Source organism: Lemur catta, chromosome 13, assembly GCF_020740605.2.
Source record: "Lemur catta isolate mLemCat1 chromosome 13, mLemCat1.pri, whole genome shotgun sequence".
Taxonomy (NCBI): Eukaryota; Metazoa; Chordata; class Mammalia; order Primates; family Lemuridae; genus Lemur; species Lemur catta.
The window spans coordinates 65463949-65473534 of record NC_059140.1 but is presented as its reverse complement, the minus strand read 5'-3'; the positions used below and the strand labels follow the sequence as shown (position 1 = coordinate 65473534).

The 9586-nt window shown below is 39.2% G+C and overlaps 1 protein-coding gene across 2 annotated transcripts in view; it reads left to right on the top strand.

The window, feature by feature from the left end:
- The first annotated feature begins 927 nt into the window (after nt 1–927).
- Nucleotides 928–9586, top strand: part of FNDC3A (fibronectin type III domain containing 3A) — a 136752-nt gene continuing 128093 nt past the window's right edge. Inside the window, exon 1 of one of the 2 annotated variants that reach the window (XM_045567132.1) lies at nt 928–1193. The gene's annotated coding sequence lies outside the window, so the exon portion shown is untranslated. Of the gene's footprint in view, nt 1194–1563; nt 1888–9586 lie in introns of those variants that run through there. The other variant, XM_045567133.1, reaches the window with a different exon arrangement.

The following is a 9586-nucleotide window of genomic DNA, read 5'->3' as shown; positions in this document are numbered from 1 at the left end:
GATGGTCAGTCAGCAACAGAGGATTTCATTAACCATTGTATTCTTTAAGGATGTAGAGAGTAAGTTCATTTAGAAATCGCTATTTTAAAAGGACACACAATTAATAATCAGAAATAAAGTTCAGACATGGAGCTTGGTTCCATCCGTCACCATTTTTGAAAGGACAGTTAGTTACTGGGGTAGGACTCCTAGTCCCAGGACTACCCTCTCCTCAACTCTTCCGGAGGGAACTGTAGAAGCAACCGGCCAGCCCTCAGGCATTATTGCAGCGCCCCCAATTGCTTGAGGTTTGAGGAAATCTCTGCTGCGTTCACTTGTAAGTCTTCGTGCTGTTGTAAAAAATTAAGGTGATGGGTTTGCACGCGAAAAGACCATGAAATTAATCCCCCTCCCCCCGTTTTCAACTGAAGTAAAACTCCAAATATTTTTGCTTGCTATCCCGATCCCGGGCTCTGAATGTTTGGGGTTGGAAACACCCAAGCCCCCTTCAGTTGGCTTCCTAGTCCTTGGGGGAGTGTCTTTAAAAGCACCTGCCAGTTTTAAGTTCTGGCGCTTTCGGAAATGGGCTGACTCGGAGCGTCTCAGGAGAGTCTTTTAAAACGTGGCTTGAGAATTGTGTGAGTGACCCTAAGAGGGTGCATTAACTCCACTTTTCCCGAGTGGGCTCAGAGCCTGGCCCTGGCGGATGCTACGACCGGGAAGGCGCAGCCAGGCCTCGGGAGGGAGCCAGGAGCCCGGGAGGGCTCCGAGAGCTCCGGGAACCGGCCAAGGGCGTTCGGACGCCAAACGCCGGCGGCTCCTCTGGGACTGGCGCTCCCGGGAGAGGCCGGCGGCGCAGGGAGGGGGCTCCGGGTCTCGGCCGGCCGGGGGCGCCGTCGGCGGGGCTCGCGCAGCCGCACTCGGCGCGCCCACTGCGGGCTCCTCCTCCCGGCTCCGTAGTAAGCATGGCGGCGGCAGCGTTCGTGGTCCCTCGGGTGAAACAGAAAGCGGGAGCTACACGGAGAGGGAGCGAAGAGCGGGGCTGAGGCGGCGCCGTCACTGCCGGGAACCAACCTCAACGGTCAGCGCGCCAACGGCCGCGGCGACCCCGAGCGCTGGCTCTGCAGCTGAGGTAGAGAGAGAACGATCAGGAACCCGAAGAAGAGGCGTTAAGGGAGCCGCCTTCCTCTGCCTCAGAACGGCGAGAGTCGGAGGTGAGAGCGCGGGCAGTCCCTCCGCAAAAGGGGGACATCGAGCTGCCCCAGCCCCGTCCCGCCCCGGAGCAGGCTCCGCGAAAACCGTTAGGCTGGGGCTGGGGGCCGGGGCACCCGGCAGGGCTCCGCTCCGTCGAGGGGCCCGGCCCACCCTGCTGTGGGCAGAGGGGGTGTGGGACCGGGGCCGGCACCCGTCGAGTTGTCCAGCACCTGCTGGGCCGAGCCTCGCCGGGACGCGCTTGCGGGGGCGCCAGCCAGCCCGAGGGAGGCGGTGCGGGGCCGGGCGGCCCTCCCTCGCGTCCCCCGCCTCCCACCCGGCGGCCGGCGGCGAGCCGCGGAGCTCCGGAGGGCTCGCGGGGTCGGGGGCGGCGGTGCGGAGTCCTCCCGGGAGCATCGCCGGGCGCCCGCCGCGCTTTCGGCTTTGGCCACCCGGCAGCTGCAGAACTTGAACGCTTTTCTGGAGCGAGTTCCCCCCCCCATCCCCCTCGCGCGCTCATCCTGGGGTTAAAACCTCGAAAACCCGCCCTTCTGTTTGATCCTGTGTGGCTGCTGCCACTACCTGGCGGTTGCTCTCCCTGGGTGAGTTAACCACCTGTTCAGTCGCGAGGTGGACTCGAGGCTGCAGTCCTCGCCCTGTTTAACAACCTGGATCATCGAACTTTTGACACGGCTTTGGAAGGACGTCCTGTGTTAGGTAAAGGAAAATGGATAAAAAATTTCGTCGTCAAATCGTGATTAGAAAGGGGGCTGTTTTAATGAATGTGGTCGTATAATCGTTCTTTTGTTAAACTGTTAGCGTTAAAAGCCTTGGGATATTTCAGAGGGGGGAATGTAACGGTTGCTGGAGGTGCTGGGGTTGTGAATTAGACATTTTCTTCTGTGAGATTTTACGTAGGTTCCTTTGGACACCTTTGTGTCTGACCATCTATTAATTAAGAATCACAGGCTGACGATTTTTTTTTCTTATTGCGGTACAATCCTCATTATGTGTTCACTATGGACTTTTAAAACTGAGCAACATAATTATTTTGCTTCTTACTGTGGTGTGTTTTTAGTTCTTGAAACCAAAATGTATGTTTTTCTGTATCATATAAATGAAATAACAGTTGAACTCTTACTATAATATTTTATCACCATGCTGTTACCAGCACCAGTACTAAACATATGCCACTCTGGAGTTTGAGCCATATGTTAGGCAGAAACGAATTGAGTTTTGTGGCGCTGATCATGTGTTTGGGTAAATGTTTAGTTTTTGTGTATTTGCTAACTATGTAATTCTTGCCATCTTGTAAGTTTTCTTTAAATCGCCTAAAAATGTTCAAATGAAATGAGTCCTTTGCCTTTTTATAAAGTGCTCACTGAAACAGATGGTGGGCCTAAGAGAAAACAGTGATGAGGGATTTTTAACACATCTTTTATAAAATATAACCTAAAATTTTGCTTTTAGATTTTTAGTCTACTAATTCTTGCTATCACTAATAATACCAATTAGTGGGAAGAAGGGATGATGACTTGACAGGAAAAATCATGTTAAAATTTTTATATTAAATTTTATATTTAAGAGTTTTTAGCACTATTACATTAAATTTTACTGTGTTTCTTCTTTCCCTTCATAGATTATCTGTCAGTTTTCTGTGTGTAGGTTAACTGGAAAATTTTTTATCCCAGGCTGTCTATGTTTAGCCACCTGTATGCTTCTGAATTAACTCCATTTTCCCTTTTGTCTGAATCCTCCAAATCATTGAATGTTCAGGAAAAATAAAATTCTGAACGTTAACACTAGCCCCACTCAAGCATAATTATAAGGGTAATTTGCTTCTCCCAAATTAATGATATATATTTGAAAAAACAGATTCTATGATAATCTTCTTTTGGTGACATCTGTGTCATCACTTCCTCTCTTCATGTGAGTAATTGAGAGCTGGTTTATTTTATTTTACTACGCATTTAATGACTACATTTTACTTGTCAAATTTCTACAATATAATATTAAGCATATTTTATTGCTAATTAAGAAAAAATTTGTCCCTCTGCCCTGGCCAGCCAGACGTAGGTAAGGGCTGAAAGATTCTATAAAACCTACAAAAAAGAGGGAATGAATGATTAATATTCTCATTGTCTTTTGTAGTTTTACTTAGGTAAAGAGCATTTAATTTATAATTTGTCCATTTTTGGTTTAGATTCATGGGTTATATATTTATATGCTTGGTTTAAAACATTTTTTTAAATGTTCATAGATCCAAGGCTTGTGCACCTTATAATTTGCCTACATTTTAAAAATACAATTTGATGAAGTAACCAAAAGGGGTTTTTTTTTTTTCTTTAAACGTTCTTGGTGCACTTTTCCATAAAAATGAGTCTAGATGGTATCTTTGAGAGTGATATAAGAATATGCACATGATTTCCAATTTTATTATCCAGGTAATCAATAAATCATTGGTGTTTTTGTTTTCCTTCTTTTTTTTAGCAATCTCTAGCAGACTTCAGATAAATTCACAATATTATAAATCCAGAGATTTAGAATACTATGCATGTCTATTCCATTGTCTTGTACTGCTTCAGTTTATCACATTGCAAAACAAGAAATATGGCCCCCATGTGTATCAATGTCAAGAGCTGCTTGTTAAAAGAAAATTAGTGGCTAATAGTGTTCAAAGGCAAATTTTGTTCTTTTACGTGTATTATAAGCTTTGATAATTTTCTTATTATTTTGGTTGTATTTTATTTCAGAGAATTATTCAGGGATCTCTTTTTATCTCTTTATTCTTATCTTTCTATCCTCCCACTATTTTGATTTTGCTTGTCTTTAATATATACTTTCTAAGTTTATAGTGTAGCCTATGATCTACGAGTTCCTTTATGGGTATCATCTTTTGATATTTCCAATCACTTGTCACTCATTACTGGTCCTCAGGCTATTTTTTTCTCCAAGATAGAGAAGTGTACTTGAGAGATGGCATGTGCTCACAGGATGATGAGATACTGTTAAAGTGGGGATACAAACACAGTCTAATGTGCTCCTTCCTTCAAGTAGTTTACAAACGAGTTAGGAATACTAGACTAATAGAAAGGGGAGAAGTCATTAGCAAAATATATGAGATGGCATTATTAAATTTTGTGGTACCAACTGTAATTTATAGGAAAGTGAGGCCAGTGAGGGCTAGGACCACCCTGTGAGGCATTTGAAGGAAGTCAGACTTGAAACTTCGAAAGGATTTAGGTAGCAAAGGGAAAGACATTCCAAAAGAGATTGACAGAGTTGGAAGTAGTAGGAAAGAGACTAGTTTGAGAGCATCCAAGGACAAATGTTAGGAGGAAGGAAGAAAGATGGTTAGGTAGAGATTTTAGCTAAGCCCCAGGGCATGGTCAGAAGAGGAATGGACAGGGGTGGACAAGACAGTTTGGCTGTATCGTTAGGAACCTATCACTAAAAGAACTATACATCTACTTTGACTTTGATGTATTAATAATTTAAGCTTTATGTATAATGGATAGATTATATGTATTGGTTTATATAGTTTAGATTAGGGGTCAGCAAACTTTTTCTATAGAGAGCTAAGTGATAAATATTTTAGGCCTTGCAGGCCATTTACAGTGTCTGTTGAATATTCTTTATTGTTTGTTTTTTACAATCTTTTAAAAATATGAAAAACCATTCTTAGCTCAAGGGCCAAACAAAAACAAGCCATCTGTGAACTGGATTTGGCCAGCGGGCCTAGTTTGCTGACACTTGGCTAATAATTAGCTAAGTAATTGTCCATATAGCACATACTGTGAAGTATCTTCTATCATTTTGTCTACATGGTTGTTTGGTGTATTTTGTGACTATCACATATATTTTTCGTTATGTTATACTAAAAGTAAAGAAAATATTGCAGACATTAGTACTGCTGTAATTGTTATTTTGTTATTTTGTGACCAAACCTCTAGCAAGAGCCTAGAAAAGGTCTCAGAACTAGGAAGTGAAAGAAGAAAAGCCTTTGAGCCAGGCCTTACAGGAGTGAAAATAGCTACACAGTGGCTTGATTTAGAATTTGTATAAGGTTAGGTATAGCAACTGCCTATGCTGGTTTTACATTTTTTTAAACTACAGCTGGGCACCTTGGCTAGGGTGCTGTGTCCTATAAGTGACAACTGGGGAACAAGCAGTAGGAAATCTTGTTTTTCAGAGTAGTCTAGGATGAGTTAGTGAAGGGACAAACAGTGGAATCTCCTGCAGTAACTCCAGGAAGAATCACTGTGTTACAGAACAGTCTAATAATTAATATTTGCATTAATGAGCTTTAGTTGTGCAGATTAAGACAGGGAAAAAGGACCTAGAAATCTCTGTAAAATATTTCCACTAAGATTATCAGTTATTTTGAAAATTCATTTATATGAAGCATCTCTTTCATGTTTTTAAATTTATAGATATGTATTTCTAAGGCAATTATTTTTCCTTTAGCACACTGTAGTTCGTGTACCATTACCAGGTGAATAGTGGTGCCTCAGGTTATGGCTGCATGAATCAGTTGGCTAGGTTTACTCTATATTTTGTAGCATCAAAAAAGCAAGAATATTGCATAAGAGTGTTCTTTGATTCAGCTGGCATTAGTAAATATGTTCTTTATATCAGGGTTAGTATTAAGCACTAAAGTAAGTAAAGATGTTTAAGATAGGGAGTTGCCTGCATAGAATCAGTGGTATTTCCTTTTTCCTGTTAAGAGCGTTAAAACCAACCAAACAAAACAAAACCACAAAACTTAACTTTTATACTTTTGTTTATTATTAGCATTTTTCATACTTTGTAAGTATATATACAATCTTAAGTTTTAAGGCAATATAAACCTTTGCAACTAAATTTCAGCCTCCATAAATTGCTACCTACTAAAATTTTGACTTTTTAAATTTTGCCTTAAGGAGAAATTCATGCCCTTTCTCTCTTTTTGTCAATGCTTGAAACAACCTCACCATTCCAGTTGTTTCTGTTTGCAAAATAGAAGATAAAGTACCTTGGATGATGATTCAAAAGTCTAGATCTTAGTTCCAGCTTCATCACTTATTAGCCATATGATTTCAGGTTAGTTTTTTCCAATCTTGGTTTTCTAGTCCTTAAAATGGAGAATAATATCTATCCTGTTTTCCTCACAAATATTGTGAGAACCCAAAGAGATGTTGGAAACCATGAGGATTAAAGTATGTACCATATATTTTACATTAATACTACTATATTGGAAGCAATACAGCCTTTTTTAAAAAATGAATAAGACCAGAAATCTTGAGTTCAAGCCTTATCCTCCAAAGTTCTGTAAATATAGTATGTTTCCAATAAACATTTAGTTTACCGAAAAGTTTTAACTGCTTTCTTGGCAAACAAAATGCGTATAAAAACTTCCATTCTTATTAATCTTTCAGTACAGTTCATATCCAATGCCTCTGTCCCTTTTTGCAAGGGAAACTGATCTATTTCAAACAACTTCAGCCGTTCTTTCCATAGTGGGGTAAAAATATGCAAAACCTGCATTCCTTATGGTTTTCTTTTTTTCAAGGGGAAGACTATTTCTGTATCTATAGTAATAAGATCTAGTTGAACTCTCATTGGATTTTAGGCCCAGTACTGGGTTGTTTTTAAAATCCTACATAAACCTGCCAGATAGATGGTGGTACTCTTGTTTTACAGATGAAACCGTACCTCTGATTGACTTCCAGATCTCTTCCTCCCTCACTTCTTGAGATCTCTATGTGCTATGTGCTTGAAATACAAAGCAAGTATGATGTATACTTAGAAATAAACCTTGGTGTAAATTCATTTAAATTTGATAAATTAGATTGTGTGTTAATCGGGCCCTATTAGAAATACTGAAACGCACGTTTTTTGTTTTTCTTTCTCAGAATCCACATTTTAATGTATATTTGAACAGAATTCTTTAAAAAAGTTATGTGATTTCTTCACTATCTGATCCCCCAGTGAGAGGTTACTTTAATTGATTTATGTATATAGTTTACTTCAGTAAACCTACCACTATATAATTTTGGAGGCAAAAAAATCTTCCTACCTCTCTAGGGGTTCTAAACAGATGTATAGTTTAGTACATTTTAAAGCAGAGTTTAGAATTTTCTTTAAAAAGTTATATGCTTTGTTTCACAGAAATATATAACAATGACTTTCGTTGAAATCTAGCTTGAAGGCATAGTCATTTCATTTATACTAAAATCAGTTTTTTTAAGATTTGCTAAATAAAAAGAAAAGTGAAAACAATGTATAATTTGTGATTTCATTATGTTTAAATTTTCTAGATTTTTTGGTTTTCTTAAGACAGCATTCTGTTTATGGCTTTATTCTTAAGACTTGATTTTTCCATGTACTGTTTTCATTTGCAATATATACTTTTTAAAAGTATAGTAAATGTATACTTTTAGGTATACATTTTAGTATAACAGTTTGTGAAGTACCTTTTTGTTTCTTTAGTAACTTTTAGAACCAGCTATTTCTGATACTTCAGATCAGTATTCCTTAAATGCCATAGTATGCCAAAAGTTTTATCTTTTTATCACTTGAACCTTACTAAAACTGACCTAATGTATGTGATAGAGTAGACTTTACATAAAACGTCGGGGCAGCTGTCCCTCTAACCATCTTTTAGGCTGCTTTCAGGCTAATATCCCAATTCTAGAAATTAAAATCACACCGCAATTATTATTGCACTAATTATAATCTCCTTTGTCTGTCTTTGAGAGTCCATACCCTGTTGATATCCTGTTACTATATCAATTCCTAGTACTTTCCAACTTTGTAGTATAGTGTAAAGAGCATATGTTTTACATTAGGTGGAGATAGATTTGTTTGTTGGCTTCTTCCCAATACTGGCTATATATAAACATAAGCATGCTACTTTACCTGTATGAGCTTTAGTTTCTTCGTTTTACAGTAGAGTAATAATAGTAGCTATCTCTTAGAATAGTCTGTTGTTAATACAAGGATTAAAAATTAGAGCCCATTTAACATGGCAAGTAAAATGCTTACCGTAGGATATTTATATCTAGAACTTTGACAGACATCTCTAATCATTTTTACTCAGGTATCCTATTCTTATTCTCATTGTTCATTTGTCCATCATTTGTTGAAATCTTAAAATGTCCTAGATACTTAGGATGTCACAAAAATGAATATCATATTCCCTTCTCTCTAGGAATTCACAGACTAGGATAGGATGAGAGATAATGACTTGTAAATAAACACATTTTTAAATAAAAAGTCAATAAAATACCTCTTCTCCTGCCTCTCTTCACTTGTGTGAATCCTTCTTGTCTTTCAGTACTTAATTGCCATATGTTTCCATAATACAGATTATCTGGATAGTATATATAACATTGTAGTATATATATATTTTTTACTTATCTATGTCACTACTGGACTGTGAACTCCTTAAGTTTGAACAGTACTGCTGGGGTTGGCAATTTTTTTGATATAGGAACAGATAGTAAATATTTTAGTCATTTTGGGCCACATAGGCTCTGTTGCAACTACTTAAACTGTGCTATAGGAGCAAAAAACAGCCATAGATAAATTATAAACAATGGGAGTGACTGTGTTCCAATTAAGCTTTATTTACCAAATATAGGCAACAGGCCAGATTTGGCCTCTAGGCCTTAGTTTGCCAACCCCTGCAATGCTGTATTCTGTGTGCCTGGCAAATACAAGACACTTAGTAAAAATATAATTAATATGTATTAAACACTTTTTATGTCCTAGGTGCTATTCCAAACAACTTGACATGTATCAGTTTACCTGAAAACAACCCTCAGAGGCAGATACTATTGTCACCATTTTCAAAACGAGGAAACTGAAGCACAGATGAGTTAAATAACATGCCTAAGATCGTACAACTAGTTAGTGAAAGATCTGGGATTGGAGCCCATACATTCTGACTCCAGAGCCTGGGCTTCTAACTGTTAAATCATATCAGTTCTCATATGTTGAGTCCAGGAATGTAATGATGATTGAGTATTAGGAAACATATTAATGTAATTCACTATACTAGTAGATTAAAGGGAAAAAATATATGATTAGAGCGCCATGGCATCAGCCTAGCTAACAGCAACCTCAAACTCCTGGGCTCAAGAGATTCTCTTGTCTCAGCCTCCCCAGTAGCTGGGACTACAGGCGTGCACCATGATGCCCGGCTAATTTTTCTATTTTTAGTAGAGACAGGGTCTTGCTGTTGCTCAGGCTGGTCTCGAACTCCTGAACTCGAGCAGTCCTCCCACCTCAATCTCCCAGAGTGCTAGGATTACAGGCGTGAGCCACCACGCCCGGCCCCTAATAACTCTTAATTAATAAGAACCTTATGAAGGGTTACTACCAGAAACCTATATCAAGTGTCAGTGAAATATTGGAAGCGCTTTCATTAAAA